Source organism: Vitis vinifera, chromosome 15, assembly GCF_030704535.1.
Source record: "Vitis vinifera cultivar Pinot Noir 40024 chromosome 15, ASM3070453v1".
Classification (NCBI taxonomy): Eukaryota; Viridiplantae; Streptophyta; class Magnoliopsida; order Vitales; family Vitaceae; genus Vitis; species Vitis vinifera.
The window spans coordinates 4,048,410-4,067,710 of NC_081819.1; positions in this window are offsets into that span (position 1 = coordinate 4,048,410).

Consider the following 19,301-nt stretch of genomic DNA (forward strand, 5'->3'; position numbering starts at 1 on the left):
AGTGAGACGGTTGCTTTGAACACCTAACTCAACAAGTGGATCTAAACACCTAAGCGAGAAAGTGGCTATGAACGCCTAATTGAGAATGTGCCTATGAATGCCTAACTGAGAATATGCCTCTAAACTCCTAACTGAGAAAGTTGTACTAAACGCCTAATAGAGAAAGTGGGTGAGAACGACAAAGTGAGAATGTTGTTCTAAACTTCTAATTGAGAAAGTGGCTCAGAACACTTAACTAAGAAAGTCACTCTGAACGCCTAAGTGAGAAAGTGGTTGTGAATGCCAAAGTGAGAAAATGACTCTGAACACCTAACTGAGCAAGTGACCCTTAACTCCTAAGTGAGAAAGTGACTCTGAATGCCTAGTTGAGAAAGTGGCCTTGAATGCGTAATTGAGAAAGTCACTCTAAACATCTAACTAAGAAAGTCACTATAAAGGCCTAAGTGAGAAAATGGCTCTCAACGCCTAACTGAGAAAGTGGCTCTCAACGCCTAAGTGAGAAAGTGTCTTTGATCACTAAGGTGAGAAAGTGGCTCTAAACGCCTAAGTGAGAAAGTGGCCTCGAACACCTAAGTTAGAAGGTGACTCTAAATGCCTAAGTGTGCAAGTGGCCCTGAACACTTAACTGAGACAATGGCTTTGAACGCCTAACTAAGAAAGTGGTGATGAATTCCTAAATGAGAAAGTAGTTCTTAAGGCCAAAATAAGTCACTGGCTTTGAACGCCTAATTGAGCAAGTGGCTATGAACGACTAAATGAGATAGTGGTTGTGAGCGCCTAAGTGAGAAAGTGTCTGAATGCCTAATTGAGAAAGTGGCTCTAAATGCCTATGTAAGAAAGTGGTTGTGAAGGCCAAAGTGGGAAAATGGCTTTGAACGCCTAACTAGACTAGTGGCTTTGAACGCCTAATTGAGCCAGTGGCTCTAAACATCTAAGTGAGAAAATGGGTATAAATGCCTAAGTGAGAAAGTGCCTCTGAACACCTAACCAATAATGTGCATTTGAATGCCTAATTGAGAAAGTGACTTTAAACACCTAATCGAGAAAGTGGTTCTGACCGCCTAACTGAGAAAGTCGCTCTAGACGCCTAACTAAGAAAGGGGTTGTGAACGCCTAAGTGAGAAAGTGGCTTTGAAGGCCTAACTATGCAAGTGGCTTTGAATGCCTAAGTGCGTGAGAAAGTGGCTCTAAATGGCTAAGTGAGAAAGTGGCTCTAAACACTTAATTGAGAATGTGCCTCTAAACGCCTTACTAAGAATGTGCCTTTGAACGCCTAACTGAGAATGTGCCTCCAAATGCCTAAATGAGCAAGTGGCTCTGAATGCCTAAGTGAGAAAGTGGCTCTAAATGCCTAAATGAGAAAGTGGCTCTAAATGCCTAAATGAGAAAGTGGCTCAGGATGCCTAATTGAGAATGTGCTTCTAAACGCCTAATTGAGAAAGTCGCTATGAACTTCTAAGTAAGAAGTGGCTGTGAAGCCAAAGTGAGAATATGGCTCTAAATGCCTCATTGAGAAAGGGGCTCAGAACACCTAATAGCGTTTTTTTTATAAATTAATGGCAAAGTGAGAAGGGTTTCTTTGACTGTTGACGACTTACTAATAGTGTTTTGCTTTGGGAGATTGAAAATTACTTCCTTTGTGGATTACTTTTTAACATGTACATACAAATGCCAAAGTGCATTTGAATATATTTATAAAAAGGGTCTTAAAGAAGAAACTACGTCTGAAATTACTAGATTACTGTACACATGGACATGCATCTTATGACCTTTTTGAACATAAAAAATTATATATATATATATATATATATATATATATATATAGATATATATTTATTTATGTGTGTTTCAGCAAGCTGGCTAAACCTATTAGGAGTCACTCATTGGTCGGCATGTTTAATTTTCTCCCTATTGAATTAGGTGCGCATACTAGTTGGTATAAGTCATTTAATAAAAAAAATTAAGAAATATTTACAAACTAGGTTAGCATTAAATATGAGTACACTGTCTGATCTAGGCATTTTGGAGATTCTTTCTTATAACTTGAACTTCCTTAAGGGGGCATTAGTTTTGAAAAATCAATGAAGTTATGGATGAAGTGTTAAACACAAGCTCAAGGCTATATTTGAAGGAAAATATGATGGGAAGAAAAAAGAAATGATAGAAATAAAATAAATAAATAAATGAAGGAAAATAAAAAATAAATTTAAAATTTATAAATTATTATTATACATGCATTATTTAAAATTTATTTTACTTATTTTAATATTAAATAATTTTAAAATATATAAATTTCTAACCAATTTTAATTACAGTTGGTTCTCTTTCATATTTTTCATATGGAAAAACCAAACATGATAAAATTATTTTCCTAATCATTTTCTTTCTTTCCTTGATACTTAGACAATTTTGAATTTCTCAAAATTCTAAGATTTTTTTTGAAAGATATTAGACTCCTAAATGCTTTTAAAAGAATATATTCTTTAAAGAATTAACCATCTAAAAGTCTATCTATCCTTTGGACCATAATATCCTAGTACAAAAATTTCAAACAAATTGATTGAAAATAGAGATTAGCTTAGGTATTTTTGAACCACATGTGTTTCTTAAAGTTTTTTTATGTCTTGGCTAGATCTTGACCCCTTGTTAATTTTACATGTTAGTACACTGAAAATAGAACCAAATAGTAAATTTCCACTTGATTTTGAATCTGTTTGCATTAGGAAAGAATTTGGTGATAACACTCACCATACTGCAACAACCTCAAGTCACAACAACTTACCTGCAATAGAAAAAATGGCTACACCAGAAGAATCTTCAAGACTATTGTAAAATCACATAACTGATATTCCATTCAAGAATCTATTACAATAGGTGTATAAATACTATACACAAAAAAACACAATAATGCAAGAGAATAAGAAATTCCTTTATTTGGAAAATATCAATGGGTTTCAATACTACGTGCTAAGATAGTTTTAGATTCCCAAAATATTAGTGTATATTATTTGGGTCTATTATGGGTTTATAATTATTTTTAAATTTTATAGACTTTATCATAGAATAAATCTTGATTCTTGTACACTAAAGCATGCATGACCTTTAAAACATAAGAAATTATAAATAAAAAAAATGAAAATGATTTTAATGTTAAGTTGCAGGGTTGCCTTGCTTGTCCTTAATCATAATTTTCTTGAGGAGGATTTACCATTAATCTAACATTAATTTGTTCACATGAAATTAAACAAGGTGGCGAAAGCTATTATCTACTAGTAAGAGCTCCAAATGTCATCAAATTAGGTGTATAGAATATATAGTTGGTAAAAGTCATTTAATAAAGAAAAAAAAAATTGAAAAACCACTTCCAAATTAGGTCAGCGTTAAATAAGATTAGACCCCCTAATCGTGGAATGAACTTTGGAGCGTCTTTCTTATAACTTAGAACTTCCTTTTGGGGGTACGCATTGGTTTTAAAAAATGAATGAAGTTCTAGAAGGAGTGTTATTACAACCATAGAAAGGGACATATAAGAAGAAATTATGAAGAATTGATCAAAACACCAAGTAGTAAGAAAAAATCTTGAATTCCAATATACTTCAAATTTTACTAATATTGTTGATAAAAAGTTTAATAAGAAAGATGATTTCCTTTTGTTATAGTCGATAAAATTTTTGTTGACTCTTAGATTTTAAATTTTATTGTTTAAATGGGCAATGATTCAAGTTCTAAAGTCATTAAGATTGATACCATAAAGGTGAGGATGTTTGATGGTATTATGAGAATGTTGAGTAATGTTTAGCATATTGCTAATTAAGTTGAGAAAGAGTTTAATTTCTTTAGAGGCTTTGGATACTCTTCTCTATGATTTTTCTGGAAAAAAAAAATATAAATGATATTATGAATATCAATTAAAGTGTTTTGATAGCTATGATAGGGAAAAAGGTGAAAAATTTTATACAATTTGATTGAAAATATAATTTTAGGTGGAGCTATGAAGGAAGAGTCACATCATGAAAAGTCTTTTACTAGTAGTAAAGAAGTTCTCAAAGTAGATGGATGCCACAAGATGATTGAGATTCCGTTTTTCACTAAGTGTACTCATTAACACAAGGATGAAAATACTTTCAAAATGAATAAAGTTATAAAGAAAACAAAGACAATTTCTTAAATCAAGTTCGATGATAGTTTGAATTTGGCACATATTTATTCTCGTTAATTATGCAAGATTGAGAAATTTTAATCAATGTGGAGATTGTTGGTATTTGGTTTAAATTATCTATTTATTATATTTAGGAAAGTCAATATTTATAATAGAGTTTGTGTTTTGGTAAATTACCTTTTTCGAGTTTGACTATGATTAGGAAACTATTGATTTTGGGTTCATCCATTGGACTTTACAAATATAAGGTTTTAAATAGGATTTAGTAAGAGAAATAAAAATGCATAAAGAGTGAAGAGATATAAGCAAAGGGTGTATTGAATTTTAAGTAAAAATAGATTGAAAAAGTTTGAAGTTGTTGGGCTATGTTTGTCTGGCCCATGAGCCCATATATTAGGCTATTTTATATTTAGGTTTTTCCTAAGCCCAAATATGGATATAAAAATAGCAATAGGGCTATGGTATTAAGAGAAAAGGGCATTTGATTGAGAAAAGGAAAGAAGATCAAGATTTGTTTTTCTGGGCATTGTTTTAAGGCTCAAGGGTGAAGTTACAAGTTCCTTTCATCAACCTTTTTGGGGAATTCCTATAGTACGTTTTCTCCCTAATTTCTTTCGTTCATGTTTCATTGGGTGATGGATTCCTACCTTAAGCGAGGACTTAATTATTGTATCCCTATTTATTGAAGTAGAAGAAATTTTCTTTGTGGTTTTTTACCTCTATTCAAAGGGTTTTTCCACGTTATATTTGGTATCCTCTTTTGTGGTTGAATGTTATTGATTGTTGTTCTTGATTCTTCTTAAGTTGTTATTATTCTTGAGAGGTGGTTATTATTGTTGAGTGGTTGTTATTCTTGTGGAAGAATCTTTTAACTTTGACAGGTTAATACTCTAGATCTCTCCCTTTATTTTCCCAACAAGTGGTATCAGAGCTTGGTTGTGGAACTTTTATTCTTGAAAGGGATGGAGATAAAAGGGAACTCAACCTCCATGATAAAACTTAACAATTCAAATTAGGCTATGTGGAAGTCCATGATGGAAGATTTTCTCACCATCAAAGATTTGTCAAATACTTTTGAAGATAAAGAAGTTAGGCCCAAAGATATTTTTGATTTGGAAGCTTACTAAGGGCTCGTTGGTTGTTGCAAAAGGAGAAACGATATATTTTAGGTTTTTTCCTCTTCTCTAGCATATAAGTGCCGTAAACTTGGATGCATGAGCAAAGTTTGACAAAACACATGGATGAATGCCGAACAAAGATGATGAAAATGGAAGTACTCCAACAACCAGCAAGCATATATGAGCATATGCATCATTCAACTTGCTCTTTTTTATTTCTATATATATCACAAAGTGTAGAAGTCCACCAGGGCACAAACTGTAAATGGAGAAAAAGAATACACGAATGACATACAATCAATTTGTGTTATTATTATTTTTTCTATGAGAAGGAAAATATATAAAATAAAAGAACAAAAACAACAAATGCAAGGCCTACATATTCAGTTTATTCCTTGTGGTCCCATAAAAGTCCTAAAATACGTAGTTATGTGCTCAGGACTCGTAAGATTTTCTGATGTTGAGTGATGACTATGCATGGTGGAGGCTAGAGCTTCATTTATGTTCAGTAGCCATGACAACAGGAGTGCTGGCATGCGAACTGGCTCTATGGGGAGGAAGGCATGACCCGCAAACTTCATTCCATTGGGACAAGGTGAGCCTTTTTCGGGGATATGGCCGCATGAACTTGGTCCTGAAGGAGGGACAGGTCCTGAAAGCATAGATTTCAAAGGAACAATCCTTATCTTCATCCACTCTTCTTTCTCTCCATCAAGAACCCTACTAGCACTGTGGAGGAGAACGACTGCTGTGACAGCTTAAACAATTTTGAGAAATCTCATGATGATCTTGGATGGGTTAAGCAAACAGGAGATAATAAAATAGAGCAATATTTTTATGTGAGCAATATGAAGATATATGGAGGAGAACGATCACCGGTTATTTATATGAATACTGCCATTGGCATGACTAGAGTTTTTGGTAGTTTGGCTTAGTTGAAGGGTTTTTTTGACTCTTGACTAATAGAATTTTCCTGTAGGAGATTAGAAATTGAATAGGTCATAAAGGAAGAAAATACCTAGAATTTACCCAAATGGCTAGTTTTCTTACGTAGTTAATTTAATTCCACATATGCGTGCATCTTAAATCAATTACAAAGAAAATATATGATACTCTCTCCAAGCTTTTTTGAAAATAGATATGAGAAATTAATCCATGCCCATTAACTTTAGTTAATAGTAAAGTATGTAATTTGGCTTGATTAAATATCCTTAGTTATGATTTTCACGAGAAAGATAATTATCGTTTTGAATACCAGGTTCTATTATATAATCACATTTTTTTTCACCAAATTAAGCAATATTCGTAAAGCTTATTTACATTATTGATTTGTAATTAATTTATGTACTACCAGTACAAGTGATATTCCCTATCATGTTCAGGATACATGGCCTTTTCTGTGCCATATTAATTGCATAAGGGGCTGCTAAATCATATCTCATAAAAATTAATCATTTCCAAATTGTTAGCACTAATCTATAGCAAAGTTAAGTATTAATTCAAAATTTTCTCACGGTTGTAAAGCACTTAAATAAGAGTAGAGAGACCAATCTAGGTAGGTATGGTCTATGAAGACTTTTGTCATATATGATACGTACCATTTACTTCATTATTTTAGAGGCATTGATTTTGAACAAAGATAAATTAAGTTGTGGTAGGAACACGTTTACTTGAATTGGGGCTTGAATATTTGGGGCTTTTAGACCACATACTTCCAGCAGATTTAAGTCATTGAACATTACTAACACGCATCAGCTTTTCCACCCTCAGGAGCCATGAGACAAAATCCCTTTCTATGTATATATGCACATTTACCAACCCTCTTTATTATGACTTTATCCATGTTGACATAGTTTAACATGAACTCACATTAGTAACTTAGGATGGCATTTAAGGATTAAGCTAAATTACCTTGATAAATATGGTTAATATGGTTAATTTGATATGTTATCCAACAACTTAAGTTTTTAAATCAAAAGAGTAATTTAACAATTACACTATCTTCATACCATTAATTGGAAGGCTCTTGTGGACCTGTGTTTTTCACGTGCATCCCCACTCGAATGGTGAGACTCGTTTTTCATTTATTTGTGAAAATTTAATTTTTTAGAAAAAGATTTGGAGTCGCCACTTATTTTAATTTTTTTTAAAAAGGGAAAACAATATAAGAAAGAAAACTATGTTTGACTCTTATTTGAAAAAGACATGTTTGCAAAAACAGAATCTGGATTTGGGGGTCAGACTACCTATTGAGAAGATACGGTGGAGAACCGTAACACCCCTTTAAGTACGTATACATACGGTTTCTACTAAACTAATTAAGGGAATTGTGGTAATTATTTAATTAATATCCATAAATACCAAGATTAAAGGAAAAAAACAATATACACAAAGATGATGACAAGATAAAATTACAAGAATGTACAAAATAAATGACAATAGAATTATGCAAATTGATTTATTGAACTAATTAAAAAAATATTTGAAAAAAATAGTTTTCTGAAAATTTCAAATGATTTTATTAAAAACAATTTTGAATGAGTGGTTTCAATTTATTTATTTACAAAAAAGAGTCAATTTATTTTCGTAATTTCATTTGTATTCAATTTTCAAAAATATTATTTACACTTATTGTATCAAAAAAATTTATTACAAAATTTCAATTTGGGCACAAAAATTATTTTTACTTGCTTTTACTAGAAAATAATGATTTTTTACAATTTTATTTACATAATATTCCAATTTTTTTTCATTTAAGAAAAATGACTTATACAAATTATTAAAAAAATAACTTTATTTGCAAAAGACTTTTTAATTTAAAATTAATTTTTGAGAAACTTTTTTTACAAAGTAATTTTTAGACAATTTTTATTAAACAAAGAATTTTTTTCACAATTATTATTAAAAACAATTTTTCAAATTCTATTAAAAACAATTTTTTTAGATTTTTTAAAAGCATTTTTTTGAGTTTTTATTAATAAAAAAACTTTTTGAATATTTTAAAATTATTATTTTATTAAAACATATTTATTGAATTATTCCTCTTGTTTAAACAAAATTTCTAGTTTGTTAGATATCTAATTTTGTACACAACAAGTAAATATATATATATATATATATATATATATATATATATATATAAATATTTATATAAACTAATAAAAATAAAACCAAATAAAAGTGGGAAATAAAACGTGTATCCAAACAAGCTTACAACAAGTTTAATGTCTGCTTACAATTTTTCGAGTTTCACTTTCTTTCATGAAATTTCGTGCTCCACATGTCATAAATTCATACTCAGCCAACAAGATTGCAAAATAGGCTCATGCAAAAATAAAAATGGCCCAAATTTAATATTAATTCACCAAAGTTTAAAATATGACAAATCAAAATAAATTTAATTGAGCCTCAATTTAATATTTCATATTCGAAACCTAATTTAATACACAAACATAAATCCAAAACTAAAACCAAACCAAATTGAATATATAGAGTTCACATGTAATAAAAAAAAAAAAAATTTAATTAAGTCCAACTAGATATCCAATATGCATATCTAAATCTCAAATCTCAAATAAAAGGCCCACAAACCAACACACAAGCCCAATTTCAACAATAATCACTATTAAAATCAAAGGGAAAAAAACTTACACAATTTCAATTTTTGGAAGGATGAGAAAGTGAGAGAAAGTTGAGGCAATGGAAGAATGAGAGAGGAAAGAAGGGAGTTGCCGACGGGCAAATGGCTAACCGACAGCGACTGGTCCTGCCGGTGGTGGGAGGGATTGATGGTTTTTTTTTTTTTTATAAAAAAAAAAAAAGAAAATAAGATGAAAAAATGGAAAAGGAAAAAAAGAAATGGAAGGAAGGAAATGAGGGGTGCGTGTGGCAGTGAAAAAAATTGGGGTCGGCCACTGTCTTGTGTGGGAGTTGGAGGAGGAAAAAAAAGGGAAATAAAAAAATAAAAAATAAAAACTCTAGAGAGGAGATGGAGCCGGTGGTCTTAAGAGTGGGGAGGCATGGGAGGAGAGAGAATGGGAGAGTAGGTGGAGTCGTTGGGGAAGAATAGGAAGAGAAAGGACAGATGAGAGAGAAAAGAAAGAAAATGAAGAAAAGAAATAGAAATAGAAATAAAATAATGATAATAATAGTAAATAATAATATAATAATATAATAAAATAATATACAAAATAATAAAAACTAATAATTAGATGGTGAGTTGGCAAAAAAATATAAGATATAATCAAGATTTAAAAACTAAGAATAAAGTTGGGCTAAAAATTAATGTAAAGATAAAATTGGAACAAATTTTGGGATCTACAGCTCTTCATATCCTTTGCCCAAGATATCTAGGATTTTTTTTGAAATAATATATATATATATATATATATTACAAAAATATAATATTTTTGAAAATTGTCTTTTTAAAAAATGATTTCACATTCACAAATTGTCTTTATAAAAATTTAAAAAAAACAAGTTTTAATTTGTTAATAGTTATCTTGTATTTCATCTTTTATTTTCTTTCTTATTTCAAGTAAGATCATTGTTTCAAAATGGGATTTTGACATGAATATATTCTTTTATACCCTTAGATCATATGATCAAGAGATGAGCTCTATGGTATTATAATCAAGGATAGTGAGACCCTGAAGAGCATGTTGATATGTGGTGGCCATGATGGTAATAAGTTTGTGTATAGCTAATGGATTGACTTTAAATATGTCCAAATCTATGATTTTATTATTTACATATCATACGTTTTTTAAAATGTAATTATCATTATGTTATGCTAGTTTTTGTACATAAAAATTGTTCCATATATAATATATTTTTAAATTGTTTTTACCTTGTATCAATTATCCTAACACTTGTGCATCATAATTATCCGCTAAACCATTTGTTCACCTAATAGATTTTGATGGTTTTTAGGTAAGGACTCCCATGCATATGCCTATTGAGGAGGCAGAATTAGCTTCAAAGAACAAGTCACTAGGTACCTAGATTTGTGTTTTTCCTTATTAGACTTGTAGGACATGTAGTTCATTTTCTTTATGTATTTTAGATGTTTTCTTTTGTATGTCTCATCTTCTCAATCTTTGCTTCCACTATTAATTTATTTTGTTGTTATTGTTTTATCAAAATCATTTAATTGTATGTATTTTTTTCATACTAAATATTTATCTATTGAGACATTGATTTCTTTTTAGATTTTGATGCAAAATGGACTCACCTTCTCTTAGTGGGCCCTTTTTGGGTCTTTACAAATCAAGTTTCTAGTAATATTATTATATAGCAGTTTTCTGTTCGCGAATTACACAGTAATTTTCTCTTAATGATGTAGACATGGTCTTCTGGTATGCAAATTTACATCCAAAGCAAATGGTATTTATACTAAAAAATAAGTTGGTTTGCTTTATTATCAAACTAATAAAAAGGCTACCATGAATATATCCATATTATCACAAATATTAGCCTTGCCAATATATTTTAGTTTTTTTCCTCTTTTCCAGCATGTAAGTGCCATAAACTTGGATGCATGAGCAAAGTTTGGTAAAACACACGGTTGAATGCCAAGCAAAGATGATGAAGATGGAAATACAGCAACAACCAGCAAGCATATATCCGTATATGCATCATTCAACTAGTTCCTTTTTATTTCCATGTATATCACAAAGTGTAAAAGTCCACCAGGGTACAAAATGTGAACAGAGAAAAAGAATACATGAATGATGTACAATTTTTTGTGTTATTATTTTTCCTTAATGTATTTATCATGATGAAAATATATAAAAACAAAAATAACAAATGCAGGGCCTACATATTATGTGCTCAGGACTGGTAAGATTTTCTGATGTTGGGTGATGACTATGCATATTGGAGGCTGGAGCTTCATTTATGTTCAGTAGCCATGACAACAGGAGCAGCGCATGCGAACCTGTTCAGTAGCAATATTTTTATGTGGGCAATGTGAAGATATATGGAGGAGAACGATCACCGGTTATTTATATGAATGCAGCCAGTGGCATGACTACAGTTTTTGGTAGTTTGGCTTAGTTGAAGGGTTTTTTTGACTCTTGACTAATAGAATTTTACTGTAGGAGATTAGAAATTGAATAGGTCATAAAGGAAGAAAATACCTAGAATTACCTAATGACTAGTTTTCTTGTGTAGTTAATTTAATTCCACATATGCATGCATCTTAAATCAATTACAAAGAAAATATATGATACTCTCTACAAGCTTTTTCAAAACAGATATGAGAAATTAATCCATTCCCATTAGCTTTAGTCAATAGTAAGGTATGTAATTTGGCTTGATTAAATATCCTTAGTTATGGTTTTCACGAGAAAGTTAGATAATTATTGTTTTGGAGACCAGGTTCTACTATATAATCACATTTTATTTCACCAAATTAAGCAAAGTTCGTAAAGCTTATTTACATTATTGATTTGTAATTAACCTGTATTGGTCACCGAAGAATCAATTTATATGCTACAAGTACAAGTGATATTCACTAGCATGTTCAGGATACATGGCCTTTTCTGAGTTATATTAATTGCATAAGGGGCTGCTAAATCATATCTCATAAAAATTAATCATTTTCAAATTGTTAGCATTAATCATTTCCAAATTTTTTTATATTATAAGAAAATATAATATCACAAAGATAAATTCCCAACGCACCAACAATTCAAAAAATTGATAATAGAGTTCAAGTACTTTTTCTTTTTTGGTTTTATCTTGATTCATATATAACTTGTAATGAAAGCCCGACTTGCAAAATTTCATGCTTTCTTTACTACTCTTGTAGATGTTGCCTTTAATAGTCATTCCAATACTGTCCAATGCCACATCAATAATGTGTAAGTTTAACATTTTTGTCTTGTAAGATTGACCTTTTTCAAATCTCTAGTTATTAGCTTTGTGCCAAAAATTCAAGACTACGTGACATTTAGATCAAGAAGAAGAAAATTGACTTGTATGAATTTTGATTTTCTATATATATATATATATATATATATATATATATAGATAGATAGATAGATAGATAGATAGAGAGAGAGAGAGAGAGAGAGAGAGAGAGAGAGAGAGAGAGAAAGGTAATGTCACCTTTAGACTAGTCCTAAAACAAACTTTAGGTATACTTATTGGTTGTAATCTAAAAACTCAAGTAGATATTAATGTCCATCTCTATTGCATTTCATGTCAAACTTTGGTTGGTGGAGAATAGTAAGGATTTATCATATATATTGCTTTATAACTCACAAATTAATTAATTTTATTTCATATATATGACTTACAATCTTATGGGTGAATAATATTGCATTCAAGTGCATGAGGACAAACAGCACATATGAGTTCAAAATTTTTAATAGATTATTATTAAGCTATATATCAAACCTTTTTATGTATTTGTAATTTAAAAAAGGAAAAATGAAAAAGGCCCTAAAGATTAGTTAATTTATCTTATTGTAAGGATTTAGTTTTTCCATAAATTATAAAATTTTCAAAACTTCTTATCATCTTAACAAATCAAGTGGTTTTTAATTAGCAAAAAAAAAAGAGGTAAAAAGTTGAACAAGTAATTTTATTTTGGAGTGAAGAGCCCTTATTATTAAACATCACAAAGTATTTTTAATTTTTTTTTTCACTAGAGCATACATTTCGCAATAGTACTTTTTGTACCTAAACGTCTTCAATATGCAATATATATGCATATAAACCATCATAAATTATATAGTCCACCATGGTTTTTATATGATTTCAATTAATAAGTAATTGATAATTTATATATGTCATTAAATAAGATGAATTTACAAGACCCCCAACTTTTGAGGAAATATCACCTAAAATACACTCAAGAATATTTAGTAGTCATTTAAATGAGGTAATAAATATAATGAATTTCTCAAATAATGATAATATTAAAAAAACTTGAATTTATTTTTTAAAATGTAGACTTTTCTTTTTCAAATGTTAATTTCCATTATTGAATTTGTTTTTTCTCTTTCTCTAGTGTGTATATATATTTAAAAAAAAAAACTTATTCATATAAATATACTACCTTTAGAACTAAATATCAAAATTTTAGTGGACCCAAACCATATCAAGATACATTCTCCATGTTATATGTGCCAACATCAAGAGCAAGTTTGTGATCAATGCTTTCCAATTTAGATTTTAAATTTTAAAATAGAATTTAAAATATCAAAGAAGTAAAATCCTCTCTAAATTTTCCTATAAATAGATCAAAGATCAAAGCATTATACCTCTCTATTAAACTTTCTATCTTGCATTTGACCTTAAGAATCCATTGGCTTCTAATTATCTTAAGCCCAAGGGGAAGTTCAACCAACTAGGGAGTTGGTTGCAACTTTTCACATTTCACAAGGGAGAGCTTCCTTGAAGCTTCTTGGCTTGTCATCATCATCATGCAAAGCATACATGAAAACTTTCCCCTTAATACGAAACAACTTCACCTTTGGTTTTTACTCAATACTCGTCTAATGTAATTTTTTTTATTAATAAAATTAGAAATGAGCATTGAAATCACATTTCTTAGTGACTAAAAAGTTATTAAAATCACATATTCGCAAGAAAAAGATAATAGAAATGTTTAATTGAAATAAATTTTAACAAATGTATTTGGGTAGAATAGCATTTGTTTAAATAGAACACTTTCCTTTTGACATTGATTTAATTAGTTAGGATTATATTATCAAATTTTGATGAATTTTAATCGTTACTCACACTTATCAAGGGGATTAATATAAAGGAGGCATTAGTATGCACTACATATTTTAGCAAGTAGTAGTAACAACTGAGATTATATTCACAATCATAGACATCACAATATTTGAGGTTTTTATTTATTTATTATTATTATTATCCTGTTTCAACTCAATAGAAATCAATAGAAAATTTTACATAGGAAATACAGCCTCTATGCTTGCACCACCACCATATGTGAGTACAAATTGGCCTTCTGGGATTACAGGGTGGTAAGCGTACTGCCAAATCTATAACATATGTGTCATGATTATCACTCTTAATATCAATTAACATAAATATGAATCAAATAGAAAATGAATTAATTTGTGAAATATAGAAATCCTCACAAATTTTTGAATTAATTTTGTCTAGCCCTTGTATTACAAAAAAATTTACAATCTTTTATAAATGATTACTCATTTTCATGAAACCAATTTCAATACCTCCGTTCTGTAATAAATAATTTAAGCCATAGAAATTAGAAACTTTCTATGATCCTTTAATGATTTCATTAATATGAAAATAAAATATTTACTTAGATTTATAATTTGCATTGATAAATTATAAGTTCTATGATCAAGTCCTTTGAACATTGAATATGGATTTTCAAATTTATTTTTGTTTTAGGACCTTGGGTTATTCTTGATCAAGTTGAGTTCTATAACTCAAAATTATATCTAAAACATTTTCTTAGTTTAGATCCTTAATTACCATTTAATGAATCAAATTGAAGTATGTCACAATGTTTAGGTTCTCACTTTTCTTGTAGATTTGACTTTAGGAAATGTAACGATAGGATACACTTAGTTAACTACTGATTAAGGGATGACAAGAATCACTAGTGCTGCTATAAAGTACTATTGTACCTTCTTTAGTTTTATTCTAATTTTAGTACTCTATTCTGAAATTGGTTTTGGTAAACCAAGGTCAAAGATCGTTGTTCTCCCAACCAAAAACAACTAAAAAGAACAAGCAACTATTGGTATAGTAGCTTGATTGATCCCATAAGGATAGGCATTGTGGTACCTAATGGTGTAAAGATCTAAGATTTCCATCCTAAATCCTATGTTATTTTTAACCTAATCTAATTGAATCAGAAAGATGAAATTTTTGGGGTGTAAAAATGTAGAAAAACATACTATAAATATAAAATGATAAAATTATATAGAAACAAGTTCACTCCTAAATTCAAATCTCAAGGAAAGTAGGGTCCAATGTGCTCCTATAACAGCCACACTCTTTCACATTCAGTTTTCAACCAACTAAGCCCAATACTCATCTCAAGCACCAACCTTAGATACATCACAATAAGGGATCAAATTGAATCTTAGTGAATCAACTCTTACAAGGAAGCATTTGTTAAATCCAATAAGAATCACACATATAGAACCCTAGTAAATTTTAAAGAGAGTTATTTTTCCTTGTCAAATTTGTGAGAAATATGAATCTTAGAGTAAGGACAACTTTTTTTAATACTTTATATGCACTCCACTAAGACTCTCCCATAGGAGATCAACTTTTTATAGATAAAAAAGGGGTTTAGCCACTCATTGTCATTCCCACATAATGTATTCAATTTACAAAATTAATAGAGATGTATTGCAATAATCAAAAGTAAGTTTATGTTTTCTTCATTCTCCTTCCTCATAAAAATCTCTAATGGAAGTTTTTATACTTATGAACAAATGCTAAAAACATCAAGAAAATGGTCAAAATGCTTAAAAATGAGTAAGAGAGCCAAATGAAGTCTCAGAAAAAGATAACAAATTTTATAGATCAAAATTATGACACATGATCAATATGGTAATGAAATGTTCAACAAAGGTCTTATTTTTTTAGGTCACCTTTGAAATCCATGGGCTATTGTTGAAATCAATACTGAATCATTTTGTCCTTGTATAAAAAAGTTCATCTTGAATAGCATCAATCCTCTTAGCCTTCTCCAATTGTATTAAACTCCAATACACTCAAGTCAAGTCAAAATACTTCGCAAAACACCTTTTGCATGGATCGGTACTAAAAATGCAAAAAAATGCAAGTGTTTGCCAAAATCTTGAGCTTATATAAGTTTGGTGTAGAAATTTTAAATAGTGAAAAATTGATAAATTAGTATGTCATCTCCATTGGTATCAAAATTTCCTACCAAGGTTTTCAAGTATCAAAATTATGTCCAAATGTTATTGAATATAACCAATGAAGGAAACTAAGGCTTGATTCTCTAGGTGCTTTATCAAAATTTCGATAAAGCACATTTTGGTATCAAAATAGGTTTGAAAAAGGGCATTAGACATCTAATTTATACTATTCATATGCCTTGACTCTTTCTACACACCCATTATGGTACTTTAAGATTAAGTTTCAAATGCTTTTAGCACTCCCGATGTTGCTCATGCTATAAATTCTAGTTATTCTCAACAAAATAGAGTATATCTCAATAGAAAGCATATATCAAACATGAGCAACAATTTAAATAATATTGATATCTTTTAATCATCATATAGAATTATAAATTTCTCTAATATAAATAGCTCTAGCACAACTCATTAGACAATTACTCTCTACCTCAATCAAATTAAAGTACCTTGAGGTGTTTATCTAATTGGTTCTCAAATTCCACCTTATCTTTGAATTTATTCAAGCCATCAAATTTCCTATGCATAAGGTAAACATAAGCATACCTAGAGTAATCATCTTTGAAGGTAATGAAATAATCATACCCTCCATGCACTTAGACATTAAAAGGTCTACACACATTAGTATGCATGAACTTCAGTCATTCTTTAACGCTAACCTCTTCAACAGTAAAGTGTTTGTTTGTCATTTTACCTTCTATATAAGATTCGCATACTACAAGATCTTCTAGAACTAACGAGTGCAATGTTCTAAACTTAACCAATCTTTGGATCATATTTAGATTAATATGACTTAGGTGTAGATGCCATAGATAAGTCTAATTAATGCTAGGTACTTTCCTCTTAAGTGAGGCATGATCATTTTCAATGATAGATAACAATGATATAAGAGTAATATAAAATATATTGTCAACCAACATATCTGAGCAAATAAATGAATCATTCTTTCAAATGAAAACATTTTTATTAAAATAAACTAAATAATTCGATTTATTTAACCTAGAAACTAAAATCAAATTCTTTCTATACTTAGGTACATAAAGACAATCCTTGAGTTCTAAATATTTCTTATTTTTTAATACTAAAGTAACATCTCCCACTCTCTACGTAGTTATCCTTGTAGCAAATGCTAGAGTCAAGTACACCTCTCCCTCATTTAGTGTTCTCCTTAGTTGAAGCCCTTGTAATGAATTATAGATATGATTAGTAGCTCCAAATTCTATCCACTACTAAGCATGATTCAACTAAAAGTGTATGGGATATACCTTATCTTTTCTTCAAAAAATAAGGGCATTCTTTCTTCTAGTGGCCTTTCTTGCCACAAATGAAACACTTACCCTTCCTTTTTCTTTTCCTAGCCTTATTTTTTCCATGTTTGGATTTCTTCAAAGAATTCTTTTTCTTCTTATTATGAGAAGAATTTGAAGAATCTTTTAGTACCATGTGAATACCCTTAGGATCCTTGAGAATACCCTCAACCATCTGAAGTTCCTTCATCAGTTCTAGCAAGATCATCATTAACTTATTCATATTCATACTATAATTGAGCTTAAACTACTTGAAGGAGTTTGGTGAGGTCTCTAGGATCATATCGACCTAGGTTTCCCCATCGATTTCAGCTCCAAGGATCTCCACCTCATTGAAGAGTGCAATCATATGAATAATATGATCTCTAGGGAGTTCCTTCTATCATCTTGGGGCTCATGATGGTCCCTAGGGTAGCTTGCTTAGTTGGCCCACCCTTATCACCAAACTTCTCTTGTAGGCTCAAGAGAATCTCATAGGTAGTGGCAATTCCCATGTGTTGTTGTTGCATCACATTACTGAGAGACCTAAGTATGATACAACAAACCTTGTCATTTTCTATTTGTCGCTAGGAATGAGCATCTTTCTATCCCTACGTGGAAAACTCATTGGAATGGGTGGAACAATCTCTTGAGTTACCCATTTCAACTATTTTATTATGAGCACTATGTCCAAGTTTCTTTTCTAGTCAATATAATTAGATCTAGTCAACTTATCATCAATGAGAATAAGGATGAAAGGGTTATAAGACATAATTCCTTTTTTTATTAAATGACGTTGAATAAATTTTTTTTAATCATTTTAATGTAAGTACATGAGTTAAAATGGGTACTTCAATTATAAAATGTTTACTGTTCAATTAGATCTCATAATATAGATCTTTTATATATATGTTAATGAAATCGCTCATTATATTCATTGATTAATCTTGATTCAAGTGAACAATGTCCTACCAAAAAGAAATATATTCTATATCTAATTAAAGAATTCTATTTAGAGAATATTTAAATAAAAGAATTTAGCTAATAACTATTATTCATAAAATCTTTTGCCCCATTCCTTTCAAAAGTTAATAGCTAATCATAATATTTAAATAATAGATTAGTAAAAATGTGCTTTGCCATAAATAAATATATAAATAACATAAAAATAAAAAACAAATAAGGAACACTCCTTTTGGTATAATAGAGTGATTGGAACCCTCAAATATTATGCTAGAGATTATCCCATTAAAATACAACTTGATTGTTTTGAGATTGAAGTGCAATAAATAAATAACATTTGAATAAAAGTTAATTACCATATTAGTCCAAAATGCATACCTCATATAATGTGTTATGTTTCAAGATTTGAGATTTCATGGCATGTATTAATTCAAATTAGATCATTGAAATTTCTCAAAGGATTAATTCTTTGGTGCAAATATATTATAGAGGATAGAAACTATATATAATTATCAAGTCTCAACACTTCTTATATCTATATCCTGAAGTATGAAGTATGATTAATTCCCTCACTCCAATGGATGTTTCCAACTACTCGTCGTCACATTTCAATCCATCACGTATAGTCTTCATAAGTTCATCTCTATCCTATAACATTTTCCCACCTGAAATATTTATAGTGATAGTTTTAACATTTTTTTTTATATTATAAGAAAATATAATATCAAAATGATCTATTCTCAATGCATGAACAATTCAAAAAATTGATAATAGAGTTCAAGTACTTTTTCTTTTTTGGTCTTATCTTAATTTAGTATAACTTGTAATGAAAGCTTAGCTTACAAGATTTCATGCTTTCTCTGCTACT